Genomic DNA, 23,779 nt, shown 5'->3' with positions numbered 1-23,779 from the left:
TCTTTTTAGGCAATAAATTCATTACAAAGTCCAATCTCCATTGGAATGTAAAATTTGAGTATTATCAATACCATGATGTTGTTCAATGCCTGAGTAATTTTGAGAGCAAGAAACTTGAATTCCCTAGTCGTCATGGAAGCATTGAAGTATACTTGGGGTTAAGATTTTTTGGGATTTGATGCTTACATAATGGTAAATCCAACATATCCCTTAATATCTTGAGATTCTCCAAAATACGCTAAAGTACACAACACACCAAGACCTTCTTAGATGCTGTAATCCTGAGACTTTCTTTATCTTTCATTAGTTCTTCCTGGAAGTAAAACTTCTGGATACTTGATGTCCTAGTTGTCAATAAGAAAGTTGTTTGTTGTGAATTTTTTTCAAGCTACTCCCTTCCTCTCACAAACCTCCTAGAAGGGAAATGATCTGAGGAATTATAGGACACTTCCTAAAGAATGAGATATAACTGAATATGTATTCATCTTTCCCATATCACTTCTTTTTTTTAAGTTTTTGAGTATTAGGCACCTGGGTGGTTCAGTCAGTGAAGTGTCTGGCTCAGCTCATGATCTCATAGTTCATGAGATCAAGACCCACATTGGGCTCTCTGCTGTCAGCACAGAGTCCACTTCAGATTCTCTGTTCCTTTCTCTCTCTGCCTCTACCCCACTCACACTTTGTCTCACTCTTAAAAACAAATAAACATTAAAAAAAAAACATTAAAAAATAAATAATATGTTTGAGTACATTGCAAAGCACATAGGAATTCCTGCCTTATATCCAATACTATTCTGGGCACTGAACATAAGGAGTGAATAAGACTTTGTATCTGCTCTAAATAACTTATAAACTAGAGAAGGAGAAAAACATGAACAGATGAGAAACATCTGTATTAGAGAAATGGAAGCAACGTCCAATTACAACAGTGAGAGGGTTGAGTCTAGGCTGTATAGCTGAGAGCAGAATTGCTGGGTCATGAGATGTACAGACATTCAACCTCATTGCTCTCTGAAATCCTTCGATCAGTTCACAGTCCAAAAGCAAATGGAAAAATCAGTTGTGAATGTATTAAGATATTTATTAATTGTAGAACATAAAGTATTTCAAATAAGCTTTCTACTCAAGAGATCAAAAAATACTAACTATAAAAACCACAACATAAATATGACAGAAAAATAATTATACAGATAAAGAAAGCCATAGAAGAGAACATTAAGAAAAACAAGGAGTCAAAGTAGATTCCCCTTATATCAGTCTGGTGTTAGTGGTCCTGGGCTCACTTCTACTCTAAAAATGCATCCCTGACGCACTGTCTATATGACTAAGATCATGAACTCCGGAGCCAAATTGCTTGGACTGGGAAGTGAGTTTTAATTATTCATCTTAACATCGAGGTAGTTATAGTGCGAAACTTCTGTAACACAGTGAGGGTGAAAATAGTTAATACAGAGTGAGTACCTGCAGTCTTGCCTGGCATACCCTCAACACTCAACAAATGTCCACTAAGATAGTACTAGCACTATGGTAGCACAGTTAACAGCATAGATTCTGGAACCAGACTGCCTGAGCTCTATTGCTACCTTGCGGCAAGTAAGTCAATGTCTCTGGACCTCAATTTCTGTACCTGTAATATCAGGGTACATAACAGCACCTGCCACATAGAGCTGTTAGAACCAAACCAGATGGTATCTATAAAATATTAAGAACAATGCAACAACATATAGTAAGCATTCAATGTATTTTAGTTCATAGTGTTAGTATTGGTATAGCTTGTGATTTGGGCTCATTTCTTGCTTTCCTAAATAGCTGATTCTTTCCTACCTTTCAGATCTGACCTCAGATGTAGTTTTCTGGTTCTCTGAATAAATGTATTATTGCTAGCCCTGCAGCAAGCAGGGTTTTGGGCGAATGTTAAAAAGTAATTTAATTGTTGTCAAAAGAAAAACATCTGACTTTTAAAACATATTTTAGAATTATTTTAGTTTGAATAACATATGGGGGAATGGTCCAGAGGATGATCCAGAGGCTTTGGGCTATTTAGTTTGAAGCTAACATTGCTGATAACTGGTTAATACCTATCTCCTGCATCACCTACAGTGCCTCAGAAAGTCGCTCTATTTTAACATCTGATTCATTCCCTTCTTACCATTTTATGTTATGTAAAATTTTCATTTTGATTACCTTCTTATTGCCTCTTTCCCCTCAAATATGAGTTTAATGAAGGAAGCATTTAATTTATTTTGTTCATCACCGAATCTACCTGCCTCTAAAGTTCCTGGAACAGAGGCACTTAGATGCTTCTGTTTAGATTATAAGAGTAACTGCTAAGAGGTCGCCAAAGGGTTTCCATAGACCCCACACCCAGTTGCCCCATCACTGATATCTCACATAATACATTTATTAAAATTATTAACTAAATGGTACACTGTAATTAAAGTCCACACTTTGTTCAAATATCCTCAGTTTTTATGTAACGATGTCTTTTTGTCTGTTCCAGGATTCCATCCGGGATAAACATTATATTTAAGAGTCAAGTTTTTTTAGGCACCTCTGGTCTGTGAAAGTTTCTCGGACTTTCCTTGTGTTTGGTGATCTGGATTTCAAGGGGTTCTGCTTAAGTATTTTGTAGAATGTTTCTCAATTGGGATTTGATATGTGTGATGTTTTTCTCATCCTTAGACTGGGAGTTATGGGTTTGGGAGAGAAAGGCCACAGAGGTAAGGTGCCATTTTCATTATATCATATCAAAGGCATCTAACATCAGCATATTCATCTTGATCGCACTGCTGAGATACTGTTCCCCAGGTTTCTTCAATGTACACTTAACCTTTTTCTCCCCTTCTGTACTGTATCCTTTGAAAGGAAGCCATCGTGCATTGCTGACATTTAAGGTGTGGGGAGATATGCTCTATTTTCTTCAGGGCAGGTTTTTTAAGAAAATTATTTGAAATTCTTCAAATATTTATGTATTTAATATTTTATTTATTACAGTATTATCAGTATGGAGATATATAGTATACTTGATACACACATATTATACCTTAGACTATAATCCAAATCTATGTTATTTATTTTGATGCTCAAACTATTCTAGCCTAGCCATTAGATCAGTTTCACTTGGTTCATGTGCTCCCTTAACATAGCACCATCTTATTTTATTTTATTTTATTTTATTTAGTTGTTCTTTTTTAAACACACTTTCTGGGATTACATGATGTTCCAAGCTCATATTTAGTAGTTCTTACCTCAGTCCCCAAATCAGCCATTTCTCAAAAGAGATCTATTTCCTTTAATTGGAGAATGGCTACGCAAACCAAGATCTAGGCATTGACTCTGTTCAGTCCTGCTGGGATATCATCACTTCTAGACCTTCTTACCTGACAGAACAAGGAAATATGCCTGTGTACACTAACCATAGACACATCCATGAATATTTTTATGCCGAATCATCTATGTCTTTATTCACTAACCATGCATTCATAGTAAGGTATCCACATCAAATTCATCCCTGTGCGAATCATCCTTGCCTCCCCCCTTGGTTATGTACAGTTTTCCTTTCCTAGGAGAAGCCTGTCTCCCACTATCGGCCATCCATTCATCTAATCGTTCAAGTGCAGCATAATTGAATAGACGTGTCAGAAACGTTAGACTATACTGCCATGGGAAACAACTTTATTGGCTAGATTATAGTGCTTACACAATGTTTCTTTTAGCTTTATAGACTCTGCTCCGTTTCCAGGGAAACTTAGGTCAGCACCTTTTCTCCCCACTCCCTTCAGTTAGCAGGTTGCCTGCATTTGCAAGACTGCTAGATTGTCATGCCATATTCTGCATCCCATCCAGGTATCTCCAAAGCCCCTTACGTGAGTCTTTGGAAATTTGCTCACTTTGAAGTCCACACTTAAAGTTTCCTTCCTCCACTGAACCACTAGCATCTGCTGACCTTTGCTTTTTCCTGAATGTCATATAATTGGAATCATGCAGTATGTAGCATTCTCAGACTAGCTTATTTCACTTAGCAATATGCACCGAAAACTCATCCACCTGTTTTCATGAGTTGATAGCTTACTTCTTTTTATGCCCAATAAAGCTCTATGATGTAGATGCGCTGCACTTTATTTACTCATGCACCAATGTAAGGAGGTTTTGGTGGCTTCTTGTCTTTTTTTTTTCTTTTTTTTTTTTAGTGTATTTATTTATTTTGAGGGAGAGTACAAAGAGACAGGGAGAGATAATCCCAGGCAGGTTCAGTGCAGAGCCAGACAGGAGGCTCGATCTCACAACCATAAGATCATGACCTGAGCTGAAATCAAGAGGCAGAAGCCTAACTGACTGAGCCACCCAGACGCTCCTATGTGGGGGCTTCCAGTATTGAGGGATTAAGAAGAAAGCTGCTGTAAACCTTCACATGCAGCTCTCCGTGTAAACATAATTTTTCAAGCCAGTTGGGTAAATACAGAGAAGCACTATGGCCACATCATATGGTGAGACAATGTTTAGCTTTGTAATTAGTTGTCTTCCAAAGTGGCTGTGCTATTTTGAATAGCCGCTCATAAGGAAGGAGAGATCCTGTGGCTCCACATTCTCATCAGCGATTTATAATGTCAGATTTCAGACTGTAGCCTTTCTCACTGGTGTGTGGTAGCATATCACTGCTGTTCTAATATATATTTCCTGAATAAAAACTCATGTTGAACTTCTTTTCATATATTTATTTGCCATTTGTATATATTTTTAGTGAAGTGTCTGTTCAGATCACTTGCATTTTTTAAAATTTTTCAATGTTTTATTCATTTTTGAGAGACAGAGAGAGACAGAGAATGAGCAGGGGAGGGGCAGGGAGAGACGGGGAGACACAGGATCTGAAGCAGGCTCCAAGCTGTGAGCTATCACCACAGAGCCTGATGTGAGGTTTGAACCCACAAATTGTGAGATCATGACCTGATCTGAAGTTGGAGGCTTCAGGGAGCCACTTAGGTGTCCCTGACTTGCTCTCTTTTAAACTGTGTTGTTCTTTCCTAATGTTGATACTAAGTGATTTTTAAACGCATTTTGGATAGAAGTTCTTCATCAGACATGTGTTGTGAAGTGACAATGTTCTCTCCCAGTCTNCCCCCACAACTACCTCCCCTCCAGCAACCTTCAGTTTATTCTCTGTATTTAAGAGTCCCTCATTGTTTGTCCCCCTCTCCTTTTTTATCTTACTTTTCCTTTACTTCCACTATGTTCATCTGTTTTGTTTCTCAAATTCCACATATGAGTGAAATCATATGATACTTGTCTATCTCTGACTGACTGTTCACTTAGCATAATACCCTCTAGTTCCAACCACATTGTTGCAAATGGCAAGAGTTTATTCTTTCTGATTGCCGAGTACTATTCCACTCTCTCTATGAACCACATCTCCTTTATCCCTTCATCAGTCACTGGACATTTGGGCTCTTTCCATAATTTGCCTATTGCTGAGAGTGCAGCAGGACTTTTTACTTTTAATAAAGCCCAACATCGATTTTACTTTCATGAATCATGGTTTTGATGTTATGTCAAAAAGCTATCACCAACTCTAAGGTCAAAAGAATTTCCTCCTACATTTCCTTTTATGAATTTCATAGTTTTGCACTTCACAGTGAGATCTGTGACATATTTTTAGGTAATATTTTTGTGAAGGGTGTAAAGTTTGTGGCTAGATTCACGTTTTGTTTGTTTGCTTTTTTGGGGTGAGGTTATTTGTTTGGTTTGTTTGTTTGTTTTTGCATATGGATGTCCAGATATTATTGCATTTGTTGAAAAGATTGTCCCTTCTCCATTGAGTTGTCTTTGTTTCATCATCGAAGATCAGTTGACTATACTGGTGGGCATCCATTTCTGGGCTCTCCCCTCCGTTCCATTGATCTATGTGTCTCTTCATTTGCTAACACCACACTGTCTTAATTGCTATAGAATTTTAGGTTTGGGGATTTTTTAGTGGTCTATATTCTAACTTTTTCTTTCCTGGGCTGTGTGCATTCTAATTAAACTCTTGAATGCATTCTTCATTTCTGTTACAGTGTTTTTCATTTGTAGAATTTGGTTTTGATTCCTTCTTGGATGTAAAATTACATCTATCTTATTACATGTATGTTATTACATGCATGTTTTTCTTCATTAGAGCTCTTAACATATTGATCATAGTTATTTTATAATTCCTGCCTGATAATTCCTGCATCTGTGCCATACCTAAGTCTTGTTTTGCCCTTTACTTTTTTGCCATATCTGAGTCTTGTTTTGCTCTTTGATTTTTCTCTTCACATTCCCATTTTCCTCCCTCTGGAATGCTCCATTTGTTTGTTTGTTTAATACTAGCCATCTTTTATGAGGATAATACCAACTAAGGTAAGTCGTATATTGGATCTTATGTTATTTGGCCAGGAATTGGGCTATATTCAATGTGTTCTTTAGGTTCCAAAGATTTCAAATTTATCATGTCCTTGTATGGACATGATCCAAATCCTGATTTGGATTTCCCTAAGAACTACTTCTTTTTTTTTTAATGTGTATTTATTTATTTTGAGAGAGAGAGCACGCACACACATGCAAGCAGTGCATGAGACTAGAGGGGCAGAGGCAATTCTAAGCAGGCTCCACACTGTCAGCACAGAGTCTGATGTGATGTGCTGATCTCCAGTCACATACCTGGAGATTATGACTTGAGCCAAAATCAAGAGTCAGATGCTTACCTGACTGTAAACCCAGGTGCCACCTAAGAACTACTTCCTAAATAACATCTATGCTTTACAGCAATTTCCGGTGTAATCCTGCTCCTACTTCATCGGAGCTCTGTTGGAATGGTGGTCAGGTATGGTAAGAGGAAATCGTCTTTGATCTTATGATTAAATCTCAGTCTTTTACTGGGCCTGTGCCTCTGGGGTATGGCCTTGACAAAGACTTCTCTAATGATATAGGGTAGCAGTGGGATAAATGCCCTTCTTCTATCTGGAATAAGGTTCTGGTAAGGTATTTTCTCCTGGAGAGTAGGCATTTGTTATGGAAAACACTTTAGGCATATTACAAAATGGTTACTCTTTTTCTTACTTAGCCTGAGACATGAGGAAATCTTTCCAGCATCTTTACTGTGATAGCCTGGTAGGTTTCATAGAGGTAAAATCCATGAAAGTGAGAGAGGTCTTTAAGGCTGCCACCCCAAAAGCTTCTCATTTTCAAATTAGTCCTCAGCCTCCAGCAATTAGTTAAAATTACTATTTCAGTGTTCCTACTACTTGAGAGTTCTAGCAGCTTGTGCTGCAGGTAAATAGATCTCATGTATGAGTCTCTGGGTTCACTGGTCTCCAGTGGTCAGGAAGGCAGTTTGTCCTGTGACCGTGGTTTTCGGATGAGTCAAAAGAAAGTCTTTAGCTTTAAGTTTTTCACCACGCCTGTGTTGTAATGATGGAGGAGATGACTTACTTGTTCATTACACGGCAGGGTTAAAGTTGAACGTCTTCAGTAATGATGTTTTTTAAAGCTCACTAAAACAATAACCTTAAAAATACCAATGTAAAGATGCATTTTGAGAAGTATGACCAAGAATGAATAGAAAGAAGACACTATATAATGAAATAAGTATGAGAGAGTTTAATATCTAAAGTTATGTGGTATATTAAACTACTGCTTATCAATTCTTAGCAAAATTTAAAAATCTACATAAATGGATGACTTCTAAGAATAAATATATTTGTACAGCACAAGGTAATTTTAGAAAAGACAGACACATTATTACTCCAATGAGTATAAAAGATACTAAGCTGTCACTTTATCCATATAAATGAGACACTTCTGATGGGTTTACAAGTGATGGCTATCAAATTTCCACAGCTAGATAATTTTCATACAATATAAACTCTTCCAGGTATGATGGAACTCTTCCCACTCATTTTAACTTTTATTTCCAAATGAGACAACTCTACCATAGATATCCATGAATGTAGGCATAATACATATTCACACACAATCTACTCATCTCACATAGAATAAGCTCACTTATACACATTAGTTCCAAAATGTTGTTAAATCCTGTTAAAATCTTATCAATAAATATTGGATTGGAAATGGTAATGTAATTACACTTGAAAATCAGATGTGGAGACATTAGGAAAGAAGGTGAAATTGTCATCACAGTGAATTATCATAAAACTACAAAAAAAGTTAATCAGTTGACCATACTATTAGTACATACAATAATGAGATATTTTCTATAGAGAACAGTCATCTGAGAAAACACTTCTCTCCCTGTATGTTAGTAGAAATCAGTAACAAATGTAAGTGGAAAGCAAATCTATTTTAAATCAAAATCAAAGTCTAGAAAATGCCCACTGGTGATTAGTAATAATAAAAATCTATGTGAAATGGAAACAAACACACAAATACTATCAGTTAGGGGTCACAAAGCTGCCAGCCCATCAAGTAAAAAAAGTTATTGGAATGGTAGAATGTTTTAAAAAAAGACAACAGATTGTAGGACTAATACAGATACACAGAGCACATGTAGTACAATTTCTACAATCTATCACTTCCTGTTCCTTACTGCTGATCAGCCTCTGTGTTTGACATTATATCCCTTGCCATTAAAGGCATTGGTATTTGCCATTCTTGCAATCAGTATTTTCTAGAAGACCTAACTATTGACAAAATTGTGTAATATAATATTTCAAGAAAGGACTTTGTATTTTACAAATAATAATTCCTCTTCAAATTAATCTATAACTTTCATATAATCACAAATTTGTAATGACTAAAAGTACTAACCCCGATCGATAACTGAATATGTTTTTTCATGCAACTTTAATTTTTTAAATGTTTATTTAGTTTTGAGAGAGAGATAGAGTAGATCGGAGGAGGGGCAGAAAGAGAGGGAGACACAGAATCTGAAGCAGGCTCCAGGCTGAGCTGTCAGCACAGAGCCCGATATGGGGCTCAGACCTGCAAGTCGTGGGATTATGACCTAAGTGTAAGTTGGATGCTCAACTGACTGAGCCACCCAGGTGCCCTTCATGCAACTTTAAAAGTTGATCCTAAATATCATACAGAAGGGAAAAACATGCAAGTGTATTTATGGCAATTTTGAAGATGGCTTGTGGTAGAATTTGCATGACCAGAAGAAGGCATATTAGAAGTTAACCAAAATGAAAGCAACGTGGCATTAGCATAGCCAATACATTGACATTCATATAATAAATAAACCATTTCAAATATGTTGGGGATAAAATGTCCTTTTCAATAAATTTGGGATCATTGATTATATATAATTAATAAAACATACAATGACATACTAATTAAAACAAAGTAGTTATGGGAGAGATTTAAATGTAAAAAATCACCCCAACTCCTAACCCTAATAAACCGAAGAAAAGTATTTACAGAAAATGTAGGAGAATTTATTTGTAAGCTTGGGAATGAGATTGCATTCTTAACACAACATAAAATGAAGAGCCACAAATTGGCTAAAATTACTATACTGAAATTCAAACATTGTACTGAAAAAGATAATGAGTAGATTGTGAACACCTACTACAAACATATATAAGTCACAAAGAATTAATATCCTGAATATATGAAAGATCTTAAAAAACAATCCATTGAAAATATACCAAGAAGGCATGGTGCCTGGGTGGCTCAGTCGGTTAAGCGTCAGACTCTTGACTCTTCATCTTGGCTGAAGTCATGATCTCAGGGTTCATCAGGTCAAGCCCCATGTGGGCTCTGTGCAGACAGGGCAGAGACTGTTAGGGATTCATGCTCCAATCATGCTCTCACTGTCTCAAAATAATTAAATAAACATAAAAAAACACCAATAAGCTTTAATTTATAACAATAAGGTAAAATATTCACATACAAATAATATAATTAATATAATACAATATAGTGTAAAATAAATAACTTAATGTAAGACAATATAGTATCAATTGAAATAACACAGAAAAACATGCATTTATAGCATTATTTCATTAATTCTAATTTAGCTAATATAAAATTTTATGCATATTTGAATAAATTTTTGTGATTTCAGTTTTCTTCTTCATAGTTTTCAAGATAGTTTTGAAATATACTAAAATTTAAGTGATAAATTTATAATAACCAAAAATATATTATAAGAAAAAAGGAAGAAAGGGAAAAACTCTGGCACATGAAAAACTTGCATGTAAATTCAGATTTTGTCGCTTCCTAGCTGTGCACTTTTGGGAAAGTTAATTAGATGCTGTCTTTCTTCATCTCTGAATTAGAGATAGTAGTAGTTTCCTAACTGGCTACATTCTATTCAGATTAGTACAAAACAATGCTAGTCATTGTTATATATATTATATAAACATATACTAGTCATTGAAATAGAGCATGTGTTCCATTCCTCTTGAACTAGACACCCAAAGCTTGACCAAAGCAACATGCTTGGGTCTGGGTTACATAACTTCCTTCAGCATTAACTTCCCCTTAACCTTTATTCTTTTCCAGTGAGAGTGAGTTCCCTGAGCGTCCACTAGCTACTTACTAAAAGGTCAGAGACCTGTTAACCTTTTTAAGTTCCTTTCAGCTCTTTTCTACCCGATGAAAGAGAAAACAAATATGAAAAATCTCTGGCAGCTTTTCTGCTCCCACAGCTGTCCCTCCCCAGGGCCGGCATTCTGGCTCATTGTTTTGATGGAGGTGTTTGTCTCAGTGTTTGTTGATAAGTTTTCACTAGTGTTAAGTCATTATTTTTTTGTCCTAATGAAAAAAGAAACACAACTTTTATACTTATCATATTTAAACATATATATCATATCATGTCATATATCATACATAATACATACATGTGTTGAAGCATAAAGAAGAAATTAAATTTCCCATTATTTCCCTTACAGAGATGACATTTCTGATCAGTATATATAGATTTCTCACAGAAATTAATTTTCTCTGAATGTGTTAATAGAAATGCATATATATGCTTAAACACACACACATACATACAAATATATGTATGTTTTTCTCTTTGGTTTGTCCTCTCACTGAAGAATGTTACATATGTGTTGGTATTTGACATGTGTATCATGTATTTGGTAGATTTTATAATTAAAATTTTTTTTAATGTTTACTCTTGAAAGAGAGACAGAGCGCAAGCAGGGGAGGGGCAGAGAGAGAGGGAGACACAGATCCAAAGCAGGATCCAGGCTCCAAGCTGTCAGCACAGGGCCCAATGCGGGACTCCAAATCATGACCTGAGCTGAAGTTGGACCCTTAACCAACTGAGCCACCCGGGTGCCCCAGTACTTGCTATTCTTTAATTAACAAAGCTGTGGATCTAGCAACACATGATCGATAAACTTATTGCAGCTCCGTGCAAAGTAGTCCATGAAGTTGGTGAGGAAATGGTTTATATTTAGTGAGAACTTACTGCGTCTGTATAATGAAATCCTTGCCTGCATTATTAACTGTCACAGCCCACATAACACCTCTAGGAAGGCTATATCTTTATTATTTCTGTTATTTAGATTAGGAACCAGCGGCCCTGAGGTAAAACACTTGCCCAAGTCATATAGCTAGTAAGGAGCTGAGTTAGAATCTAAAGACATTCTGACATTGGAGTTATACTCCTAACCACAACGCTATGCTTTCACTCACTAATAGACAATAATTCAAAAAAAATTGTGGTGAATCAGTAAATTAATGTACAGTCTCATTTTTTAAAATATTTTTTAATGTTTTTTTTTTTTCTCTAGAAGAGAGAGAGAGAGAGACAGTGTGAGCAGGGGAGGGTCAGAGAGAGAGGGAGTCACAGACTCTGAAACAGGCTCCAGGCTCTGAGCTGACAGTCAGCACAGAGCCCGACCGACGCAGGGCTCGAACCCACAAACCGCGAGATCATGACCTAAGCGAAAGTCGGACGCTTAACTGACTAAGCCACCCAGGCGCCCCTTTTTTTTTTTAATATTTTTTAATGGTTTTTTTTTTAATGTACAGTCTCATTTTTATTGTCTATTAAGAAAGTTTCTCTATGTCAGGAAAATATTTTTTATAAAGATACATATGTAGGGACACTTGGATGGCTCAGTCAGTTGAGTGTCCAACTCTTGATTTCAGTTCAGGTCAATGAGCCCCACTTTCAGCTCTGTGCTGAGCCTGGAGCCTGACTAAGATCTCCAATCTCCAATCTCTCTCTCTCTCTCTCTCTCTCTTTCCCTCCTTTCCTCTGACACTCCCCCGCCCCCGCTCCTGTGTACCCTCTTCTTTCCCTAACACAAAAACAAAAACAAAAACAAGGTATATACCTAGAAGCATATCATAACTTTTTTTCTCCCTTTTCATTAACTTATTTGGAGACAGCCAATCATTTGAAATGTTTTCCTTAAGTGAGCTAGATTGATGATTTTTCTAAAACCCATTTTCCAGAATATTTGTCTCTATTTTGCTCAGTATGGAGAGTATGAATGTTAATTTGATAAGGTACTTAACTTTATTGTTTTTTTTAATTTTATTAATTTATTTTTAGAGAGAGAGTGTGCATGAGTGGAGGAGAGGCAGAGAGAGAGGGAGAAAAAGAGAATCCCAAGCAGACTCAGCACTGTCAGTGCAGAGCCGGACATGGGGCTCAAACTCACGAACCATGAAATCATATCCTGAGCTGAAATCAAGAGTCAGTTTAACTGAGCCACCCAGGCAACCCAAAAAAGTACTTAACTTTAATAGTGCTATTGCCAGATAATTACCTAAGCTAATCAATATAAAAATATATATGTAAAGGTTTGAATGTTTATATATTCAGTTCTTGAAGTATGCTCTATCTATCATCAGTCTCACACTTTCTTCCAACTTTAGTAAAATTAAATCTAAAAGCTGTATTCATGTGGATTTTGTACCTCCACCTAAATATTCCAAAGATACATTTTAATAAATGAAAATTGATACATTTTGAAGTTTGAAAATTAGTACCTTCATTTTTTATTCTTAAATATATCACTGCATGTATTCTAAGAACAAGACCACTTCCTTAAATAACCACAGTAAGTAATTGAGATGAGCAAATACTATATTGATACCCTATAGCTATCTAATCAGACTTAAATCACCTGCTTTAAATACACTCAATGATTACGGGAAAATACAGACAAAGAACTAAGAGAAATCAGGCAAAGAATATAGGAATAAAAAAAAGTATACCAATAAAGAAATAGACATTATAAGAAATAAACATTCTGGAGCTGAATAGCCCAATAAGTTAAATTTAAAAAATTACTAGAGTGGTTAAACAACAGATTTAAGCAGACAGAAGACGGAATGAATAAATTGACGATAAGACAACTGAAATTACTGAGTTTAAGGACCAGAAGAAAAAAGAATAAAGTAAAGTGAGTACAGCATAAAGGACCTTTGAAACACTGTCGAGCAGACCAATATGCATTATGGAGATCCCCAAATGATAAGAGAGAGGGAATGAAACAGAGAGACTATTAAAAGAAATAATGATCAGAAACTCCCTAATTTGATGAAGTTCAATGAATTGCAATCAGGATAAACCCGAAGAGACTCACAATGAAACCCAGTATAACCAAGTCAGGGTGAAGAGAGAGAGATTGAGAGCAAAAAGAGAAGTGACTTACCACATACAAGGGATTTTTAATGACATTATCAGCTAATTTCTTATCAGAAAGCTTAGAGTAGAGAAGGCGGTGGGATGATGTATTTAATGTTTTTTAATGTTTATTCATTTTTTGAGAGACAGAAAGAGTGAAAAGCATAGGGGAGGGGCAGAGAGAGAGAGAGAGAGGGAGACACAGAATCCAAAGCAGGCTCCTGGCTCCAAGCTGTCAGCACAGAGCATGATGCAGAACTCGAACCCAGGACCTGTGAAATCATGACCTGAGCCAAAGTTGGACACTTAACGGACTGAGTCACCCCAACACAGCTAGAAGGCAGTGGGATGACATATTTAAAGTGCTGAAAGAAAAGGAAAGGCAAGTTAAAATTTTTCAGCCAGCAAAACACTCCTTAAAAATTAAGGGAGAAATGAAGACTATAAAATTTATAGATAAGCAATATCTGAGAGAGTCCAGAACCATTACACCTGATTTAAGAAACACTGAAAATCACAGTCTCTAAGGGTACAAAACAGGACATTAGCTATAACTCAAAGCCATATGAAGTTATAAAGATTTTTGATAAAAGTAAACACATAAGCAAATGAAAAGCCAGTACTTTTGTAATTTTAGTTTGTAACTTCCTTTCTAAAAATAGTCTATGTAATTCAAAGACAAATACAAAAATATAAGTAATGATTTATGTTATTAGGCACACAGTGCGTAAAGTTGTCGTTCATGTTGTGACTAACATAAAGTGGAAGGAACAATGTAGGAGTCAAATTTTTGTGTATGATTGATGTTAATTTTGTATCAATTCATAGTAGATTGCCATATCTTTAGGATGTCATGTGTAATCCTCCTGGTAATCACACACCCACTCACACACACCCACACACATAAACACACACAAATTAAATGGAATATACAAAGACGGAAATGAGAAATGAATCAAAATGTATCACTAAAAAAGTCAGCCAAACACAAAAGTAACTATTGATCAAGAAATCAGGGGACAAAAGGGGCACCTTTTCAGTCCAGTCTCAGTCAACAGAGTATGTGACTCTTGATCCTTGAGTAAATTTGAGCCCCGTTGGTGATGTAAGTTTAGGTGTAGAAACTACTTAAAAATAAAGTCTTAAAAAAACAACAAGAAATGAGGGATGAAAACATTATAAGACATACAGAAAACAAATAGAAAAAATATAGAAGTAATTCCTTCTCTATCAAACATTTCTTTAATAAAAGACAGAATAAAAGTCTTTAATAAAGTAGACTTCATGTATGTATGAAGCAACAGATAGAATTGAAGACAGAACAGACAGTTGTAATAGTTGAAAGATTAAATATCCCACTTTTAATACTGGAAAGAACAATCAGACAGCAGATCAGTAAGAAAATAGAGCTCTTGCATGACATAAGATACCAACTGGATCTACCAGATACATAGATAAAAGCCCTTCCAGCAACATCAATCATTACACATTCTTCTTAAGTGTCCATGGAATGCATGGACAATACCTTAGGCCACAAAAGAGTCTTATGATAAAAAATTAAAATCACGTATAGTATCCTTTCTGATCACAATTGAATGAAACTAGTAATTGTAAATAGGAATACTAGAAAGTTCACAAATATGTGGAAATTAAACAACACACATCAATGTGTCAAAGAAGAAATCACAAGAGAAATTAGAGAATACCTTGACAGAAACAAAGATGAAAACACAACATACCAAAACTTATGAGATAGAGCAAAAGTAGTGCTAAGAAAAAAATTTATGGCTATAAATGCAGACATTTAAAAAGAAATATCCCCAATTGATAACCTAACTTTACAATTTAAGTGACTAGAGGAAGAAGAGCAAACAAAATCAAAAGCTAGCAAAAAAGGGAGAAAATAATAAAGGTTAAAAAGCAAATAGAGAATAGTAAAACAAGAGAGAAATTCAACGGAACCCAAGATTGTTTTTTTCAGAAGACTGACAAATTGACAAACCTCTGGCTGGACAAATTAAGGAAAGAAAAGAGAACTGAAATTACTAACATCAGGAGGTAAGGATATTACTAAAATTTTAAAGAAATAAAAAAGATAAGAGAATACTATGTACAATTGTATGCTGGAAAAATGGATGCCTTCGATAAAATGAGCAAATTCCTATCAACACATCATCTACCAAAACTGACTGAAGAAGGAATAGAAAGCCTAAATCAGCCTAGACTGGTAAGAAGATGGAATCAGTATATAACCATAAACCTCTCAACAAAGAGAAATTCAGAACCAGATGATTTTGCTGGTGAATTCTACCAGACATTTAAAGAGGAATTAACACCGACTGCTTCTGAAGCTGTCCCAAAATATTGGAGAGGAAGGAGCACTTCCAAATTCATTCCATAAGGCCGGCATTACCCTGACACCCAGCCAGAAAAGACACAAAGATTTAACACAGGAAATGAAAATTATAGACCAATATCCCATATGAATATAGATGTCCAAGTTCTCAACAAAATGCTAGCAAACCAATTGTAGCAGCATATTAAAAGGGTTATACACTATGATCAACTGAGATGTATTTATTCTTGAATAAAAACACTTAAGAGGCACCTCAGTGGCTTAGTTGGTTAAGTGCCTGATTCTTGATTTGGGTTCAGGTCACGGTTAGTGAGTTGGAGCCCCAAGTCAAATTGGGCTCTGCGCTAACAGTGCTGGAGCCTGCTTGGGATTCTCTCTCTCCCTGTCTCTCTATGCGCTTCTCCTATCTCTCTGTCTCTCAAAAATAAATAAACATTAAAAAAATATCCTCAACTTCATAAATGTCATGCATAAAACAAACACACAAAACAACACACACACACACGTGTGCACACACAGAGCTAACTTCATATTTACTAGTGAGAGAGTGAAATATTTTTCCTAAATTCAGAAACAAGTCAAATATGATCACTTTCACCATTTCTATTCTATAACATTGAATGTTCTAGCTAGAACAATTGGCCAAAGTAAATAAAAGTTTTCATTTTTAAAATGTTTATTTATTTTTGGGAGTGAGAGATAGTGCAAGTGCAGGAGGAGCTGAGAAGAGTGGGGACAAGTAGGCTCTGACCAACAGCAGAGAATCCGATATGGGGATTGAACTCACCAACTGCATATATATACATGTATATATTTATATATATCTCCTGATGTACTAATGAAAATAAGAAGAGAGCCATATGTATGCATTAAGTTTTTAATATTATAGACCTTGAAAACAATTGGCAATATATACATAGATAGATAGATAGATAGATAGATAGATAGATAGATAGATAGATATCAAGGAATTTCGAACATTACTTTCTTTGATTAATTAAATCTTTGGGATGCTTAAGCAATAATCTTGTAATAGCTTTAAGCCAGGGGTCAGGAAACTTCAGATTTGGCTCCCTGCGAGCCAATTCTGATCCACTGCCCTTTTATTTTCAAATACATTTTTATGGTAAGACAACCACATCATCAATCATGTGTTGTCTATGTCAATTCTTGTGGTCCAAGGGCAGAATTGAAGTGTTGGATCAGAGATGATTTCGGCAACAAAACTAAAAATGTACTATCCAATCCTTCACCAAAAATGTTTGCAGAACCTATTTTTTTTTATTATTTACACTTAAAATTAAGACAATTATTTTGGAATAGTTGTAGGTTCACACCCAAACTGGTAGGATGTTACAGTGATACACATGACCTTTTCTAAAACTTTTATTTAAATGCAAGTAGTTAATATATAGCAGAATAATGGTTTCAGAATAGAATTTAATGATTCCTCACTTACATATAATACCCAGTGCTCATCCCAACAAGTGCCCTCCCTAATCAGTATTTATTAGAGAAAAGTGGGAACAAATTACACATCTAAAAAGCCGCTACTTAGGTAAATTATATCTTTCAGATGTAAAATGTTAAAAGGCAATTTAGGTCCATGAAGGTTTTATTAATATAAGCAATTATACTAGGTGCTTCAGTGTTTTCTTTGTTATTGTGTATTATGCCCCTTCTGTGCGTTAAAGTCATCAGTCATTGAGTGTCTGCTCAGTCCCAGTCACTGGAAGAGATTGTGGGAGCCCAGAGATGAAAAGGGTGGAGTTAAAGAATTCAGAAAAAGGGAACAGGCAGGGGAATCTAGAAATTAATACACGATGTCCGTGCCTAGTAAAAAAAGGCTAGATACAGTGAAAGCAGTTACCCTGAAAGAAATTTCAGTGATTGTCAGTGTTCAGCGTGTTGACTCAAGTGGCCTTTTTGTTTGTTTGTTTGTTTTACTTTCTTTTATTTTTTGACGATTTTATTTAAATTCCAGTTAGTTAACATATATGTAACAGTAGTTTCAGGTGTAGAATTTAGTTATTCAATACTTCATACACCCCACTGCTTATCATGTGTTCTCCATAATCCCCATCATCTATGTCACCCTTCTCCCATCCCCCCCGCCCCCACTCTGGTCATAGTCTTAAATGATCTTTGCATTTGGTTAAGACTGCTTTTGATCTTTTCTCTTTGACCTACGTCAGTGATATTGGTCATTGTTGACATCAAGGCTGCAACCAGATTCTGCTTGTCTGCTGTCATCGTCAAATGACTATCTGTCCTGTGGTGTGGGGATGAGATATAAAGACCTCTGGCAGAAAGCGCTCCAAACTAGGCTTTGAGGGGGAGGGTTGTGTTTTGCGTTCTGGACTCTGCATGAGTGGAGTGTATTATTTTCTTTGTGGGGGGGGCACACAGTGGCTCTATTAACCTTAACCCCAATCCAATCGGTGGTTGGATGGCAGAATTAGGACGGTGGATATTGGCCGTGGGGAGGCTTTCGTCTTAGTGACTAAATTAATTTTGTCTTTACCTTCTGCACCTGTGTACACATACTAATGTGACCAGGAAGTGGAATAGATTTAAAAAAAAAAAAAACTCAAGAGTAAATAAAGCCATTAATAGCAATTTCAAGCTCTGTGAGACATATCCTTTGAGTTACTAGCTGTAGATGTTATATTTGTTTGATCTGGGGAATATTGTAAAGCCCAATGCCCTAGCAGACTTGTGATATGGGCTTTTATAACAACATTCAAGCATTCATCTCTTCAGACCGAGGGGGATGTTAAAAATTCCTGCCCCCAGTCCTCTGAGCCTTCACCATTAACTCACTTCCTCCTTATCCCATGGCTTACCTGCCCTGCCCAGCCCCCAGAACATGTGGGCCTTCTTTCTGTCTTTGAAATATGCAAGGCTCGTCTCTTTCAGAATCTTTGGACTTCCTGATTCCTCTACATGTGGCAGGCCTTCCCAGATAGCTTTCTTACATATTACTTTTCATCACTTAAGCTCTCAGTTCAAATGCCCCCTCTTAACTGAGAGAATGCTAATATCTGTATCAAAATGACCTACCTTTGCCACTGTCTATGGCCACCATTTCCTGTTCCACCACTCTTTTTCTTTTTAAGTTTATTTATCTATTTTGAGGGAGAGACAGAGACAGAAAGAGACGGGGAGAGAGAATCCCAAGCAGGCTTCGCACTGTCAGCGCAGACCCTGACGCTGGGCTTGAACTCATGAACCGTGAGCTCATGACCTGAGCTGAAATCAAGAGTCAGATGCCTCACCAACTAAACTATGCAGGTGCCCGTCACCACCTCTAATTTTAGCAATTCCTGGTATTTAAAACTACCCTATTTGTCTATACATTAATTTATGTCTTTACTGACTTTATTTCTCCCCACTTGACTCTGAGTTCCCTTAGACAAAGGCCCTTGACACTGTGTCTCTGTAACAGTGCCTGGCATTTGAATCTATTTGGTCATGGAAGAAAGATCTTTTGTTATTTAAAATTTCTTTTTCTCTTTAATAGATGAAGAAGCCATATCTCTGGAACATTTTACCCTCTTTTTGGGTTTTTCACAGTCTTTTTTTTTTTTTAAGTTTATTTATTTATTTTGAAAGAAAAAGAGCACAAGTTGGGGAGGAGCAGAGAGAGGGAGAGAACCCAAGCAGGAGCTGTGCTGGTCAGCAAAGAGCCCCACACAGGGCTTGATCCTACAAAGTGAGCTCATGACCTGAGCTGAAATCAAGAGTCGGGCCAACTAAGCGACCCAGGTGCCCCCTGGGTTTTTTCAGTCTTACCCAGAGGACTTCCCACCCTCTAATTCCCATCTTCCTCTTGCTGATCATACCCAGCAACCCGACCTCATGGGTCACTGCCAACTTCATGGGAACCTCACATTTCATCAGTGAATCTTAGTGATTTATTTGCATTTGTAGAAAAGCCAGACCGTTAACCATTTCATTGCCCATATCATTGTTTGCATGTTTGCTTCCTTGCGCATTATTTTTTTTTCTTTTGGACTTAAGTCCTCTTAATGCATTGCATGCCAGAAAGATGCCTTTTTTCATTATAACCCTCACTGCTATAAGCAGAGTCTCTTTTCAACAACACACCAATAATTATGTACCTGCAGGGCTTTTTTTTTTTTTTTTAAATCAAAGAGGTAACCTCTCCCTTCTTTAGGATAACGCAAGCATAGCACCCCTGTGGCATGCAAAGTCACCGCAATAAGTTCCCCATCCTCACTTCTGGTCATTCCCTGCTCGGCTTTGTCACACAGTGCGCCCAGAGTAGGACAAGAAACCCTCATTGCCAGTGTCACTCCTCGGTCCCTTTACATATTCTGGTTTGGTGACACCATTCACTCTGGTGGAAGCTGACCCAGTTCAAGCATACTAAGCTTTCAGAAACTTTTCCTGATTTTTCACTTAGACTTACCACTCCCTCCATTGTTTTTAAGCTACTGCAGGTATTCTTTTGAAAAATAAATATTTTCTTGCAACAATCAGAAGAAACACAGTCTATAAACAGAGATAAAGGAAGATCCTTATCTTTAGAGACTCCTAAGGCCAGGGCACCCTAATAATTCTTGATTCTCTCCCAATGGATTATTACCACTCCTTATTGTGAACTCCCAGACCATTTTACATATCTTTCACAGCTTTCCTCATGGTGTCTTAACAGACTTACGAATTCCCTTCTAGAAGATTTAAAGTTATTTTGAGCATATAACAGTATTTCTAATTTTGGTTTCCTCTTGTTACTTAAAGATATATACATAAGTATAAAATCACTGAGCACACACTGTATCAGTCCCTGAAATATAAACAGGGAAGATGATAAATACACATGTTGAACACGGAAAATATAAAACAACAATTGAAATGAACTTTTATTTATAATTTGTAAGTAGTGTTTCATAGACTGTCTTTAAATTTTCCTCATCCAGTCTTTAACTTTTGAATTTTTGGACATTCTTTATGATGGGGTTTTGGGGTGATGTTGGGGGAGTGGTCTGGAGTCGACAGCCAAGAAAGAATTCTTAAAGATGTCTTTGGTGCAAAAAGGTGATTTTATTAAAGCCCGGGGACAGGACCAGGGGGCAGAAAGAGCTGAGCTGGGATTGTGAAGAATAGCTCCTTTTATACTGTGGAGCTGGGGAAGTAAAGTCAAAAAGGAGGCCTCCGGAAGGAAGGCCTTTGATATGCTAAAGAGGACTCCTAAAATACCCAAGGCCTTGCTATTGTCAAGCTGAGCATGTTTTTCCCTCTAGAAAGGTATTAACATTAAGACAGTAGCAAGTTCCTGGAGAAACATTTTACTCTGCCAGCCTCAAGTATCTGTCAATGGGCTGCAGGTTATGAGGAAATTAAATTTTCCCCGCCATTTCCCATGCCATGTCCTTCTTGCTTTGTTTCCCCACATCACAATGCAGGAGTGATGTTGGGGTTCCAGGGAAACTGAGTCTACAGGTTTCCCGAGATAAGGCTACTGATAAGATTGCCTTTTTCTTGTAATTCACTAAGATATTTGCAAACTGATGGAGACTCCTGTCCTGTAGGACTGTGGTCTCCATCAACCATTTGTTTCCTTTCCTTTCCTTTGTCCTTGGCCAGCCAGGAGTGCCTGAGGAATATCACACACAGAGCCCCTGGGACGGGGGATGTGCGAGCTGTAGTTTGCCCTCAACCTGCCTTATGCTCCCTCACCACTTACCTTGTCTATTTCTTCATCCCTTTACTTTGTACTAGCAGGTGAATATTTTGAATAATAGGGTGCAGCAGACATGATGCTCAGATATTTCTGGGCTTAGTCATAACAAACCTACTGCTCTCCAAGCCCTGAGTACCAGGTAGAAAGCCTGATCGCTGTGCCAGTGAGATATCACGGAGATGAGGAGCCCAGCCTTCTAGCTATAACGTGGACAGAATAGGTGCTAGAGAAAAGTTGTTTTCCATACTCTGGACAGGACCAGAGGCCAGGTGACAATCACTGAATTTCTTCTGCTGGCACTATGGAGAAGAATCCCCCACCTGAGCCCCACTCATATTACTGACCAAAGAATCCTGAGATATAAACATACTAATCAATTATTTTTTAAGTCACTCAGTTTTAGGGAGTTTGTTTCTGGTCAATTGCCCAGACAATTCCCATGTATAGTAAACAAATTAGGTGTGAAAGTACCAAGCCATTTCCTAAGGCTATCCAGCCAGCCAGTAGCTGAACAGACTTCTAGCTCTTTCTTCTATTTCTCATTTCTTTTTTCTTTTCTTTTTTTTAATTTTTAAATTTTTTTAAATTAGATATTTATTTCTGAGAGAGAGAGAGAGACAGCGTGAGTAGCGGAGGGTCAGAAAGAGAGGGAGACACAAAATTGGAAGCAGGCTCCAGGCTTTGAGCTGTCAACACAGAGCCTGACCCTGGGCTCCAACCCATGAACCTTGAGATCATGACCTGAGCCGAAGTCAGAAGCTTAACCGACTAAGCTACCCAGGTGCCTCCTGTTTCTCATTTCTGTGTGCTCTCTACACTTTGCAGCACCTATACTAAATATCATTTCTATTTTCCTCATTTAGATATCCAATACTGGAAATACAGAAGAGTTTTAGTGAAAAGTTCTGGGTATCATTATAAATAGGGTTACCTGTCTTAGCAAATGCAAATACAAGCGTACAGCTAAATTGCACTTTCAGATAAACAAAAAATATTTTTTTAACTAGGAGTATGTCCCATGTAATATTTGGCACTTAATTACATTGAAAGAAAAAAAAACTGTTTATCTGATACACACTTCAATGGATGTCCTGCATTTTTTATAGTGTATCTAAGCATAAAAAAATGCTTATAAGACTTTGGAAAGACTCTAAAACTCAGTAATCTAATAAGTAAAACGAGGAGAACATTATTTACCACATAGAAGAATTAAGAGAGTAATGTGAGATACTGTTTGGAGGAATTCCTACCTTTATGTCTGCCATAACTTTGATTGTCGGTAAATGTTAGTTCAACTTTAAAAAGTCTGATTCTGGGGCACCCTGGTGAAACAGTTGATTAAACATTCGACTCTTGATCTAAGCTTGATCTCAGTTTGATTGCATCTCAGGTCATGAGTTCAAGCCCCACATTGGGCTCTGTGCTGATGGAGCAGCCCCTCCCCGCGCAGCTCTCTCTCCGTCTCTTTCTCTCTCTCTCAAAAAAAATAAATAAATAAACATAAAAAAAGAAATAAAATGTTTCATTCTGATTCTATATCTTAACCTCTCTTCTGTGTATTAGAGCCTCAAATTTTTTATCATCTTTTTTTCCTCATAACTACTCCATTCAGAAATATATATATATACTTTTATTAAGGACTTCCTTAAATCCTGCACTGTTTGGTAAAATTATATTGACTATATAAGCATATTCATACACATATATATACAATTTCATGTAATACCATATAATTTGTACCTTTGTATTCATTCTTGACATTGTCAATATTTTGATATGAGAAAACAGAGGTTCATTAAACCTAAGCTACTTATAAGACCCCGCAGGTAGTAAACACACTTTGAAGAAGAAATGAAAGAAAATGGAGGGTCTTTTGAAATCTGTGCAATACAAAATGGATAACAAACGTCAGTCTTCATTGCTACCTTCTATTTGGAAAAATCACCTTTTCCCCCCTTTAAAACCCCTTTTGGAGTGCACCTCTTTCAAATGTCTGTTACCAAAAGAAGAATTTTTCAACTGTATTCTATTCTCTGAGACATAATAGGTGAAAAGTCATACATTCATAAAAGTCACCTGAAAGAATTTGTGTTGTATAGATAAAACAGGATGAAACATTTAGTGCTATTTTTCA

The sequence above is a fragment of the Crocuta crocuta genome, unplaced genomic scaffold (genome assembly GCF_008692635.1).
Source record: "Crocuta crocuta isolate KB4526 unplaced genomic scaffold, BGI_CrCroc_1.0 scaffold5, whole genome shotgun sequence".
NCBI lineage: Eukaryota > Metazoa > Chordata > Mammalia > Carnivora > Hyaenidae > Crocuta > Crocuta crocuta.
This window is presented reverse-complemented; position numbering follows the sequence as displayed.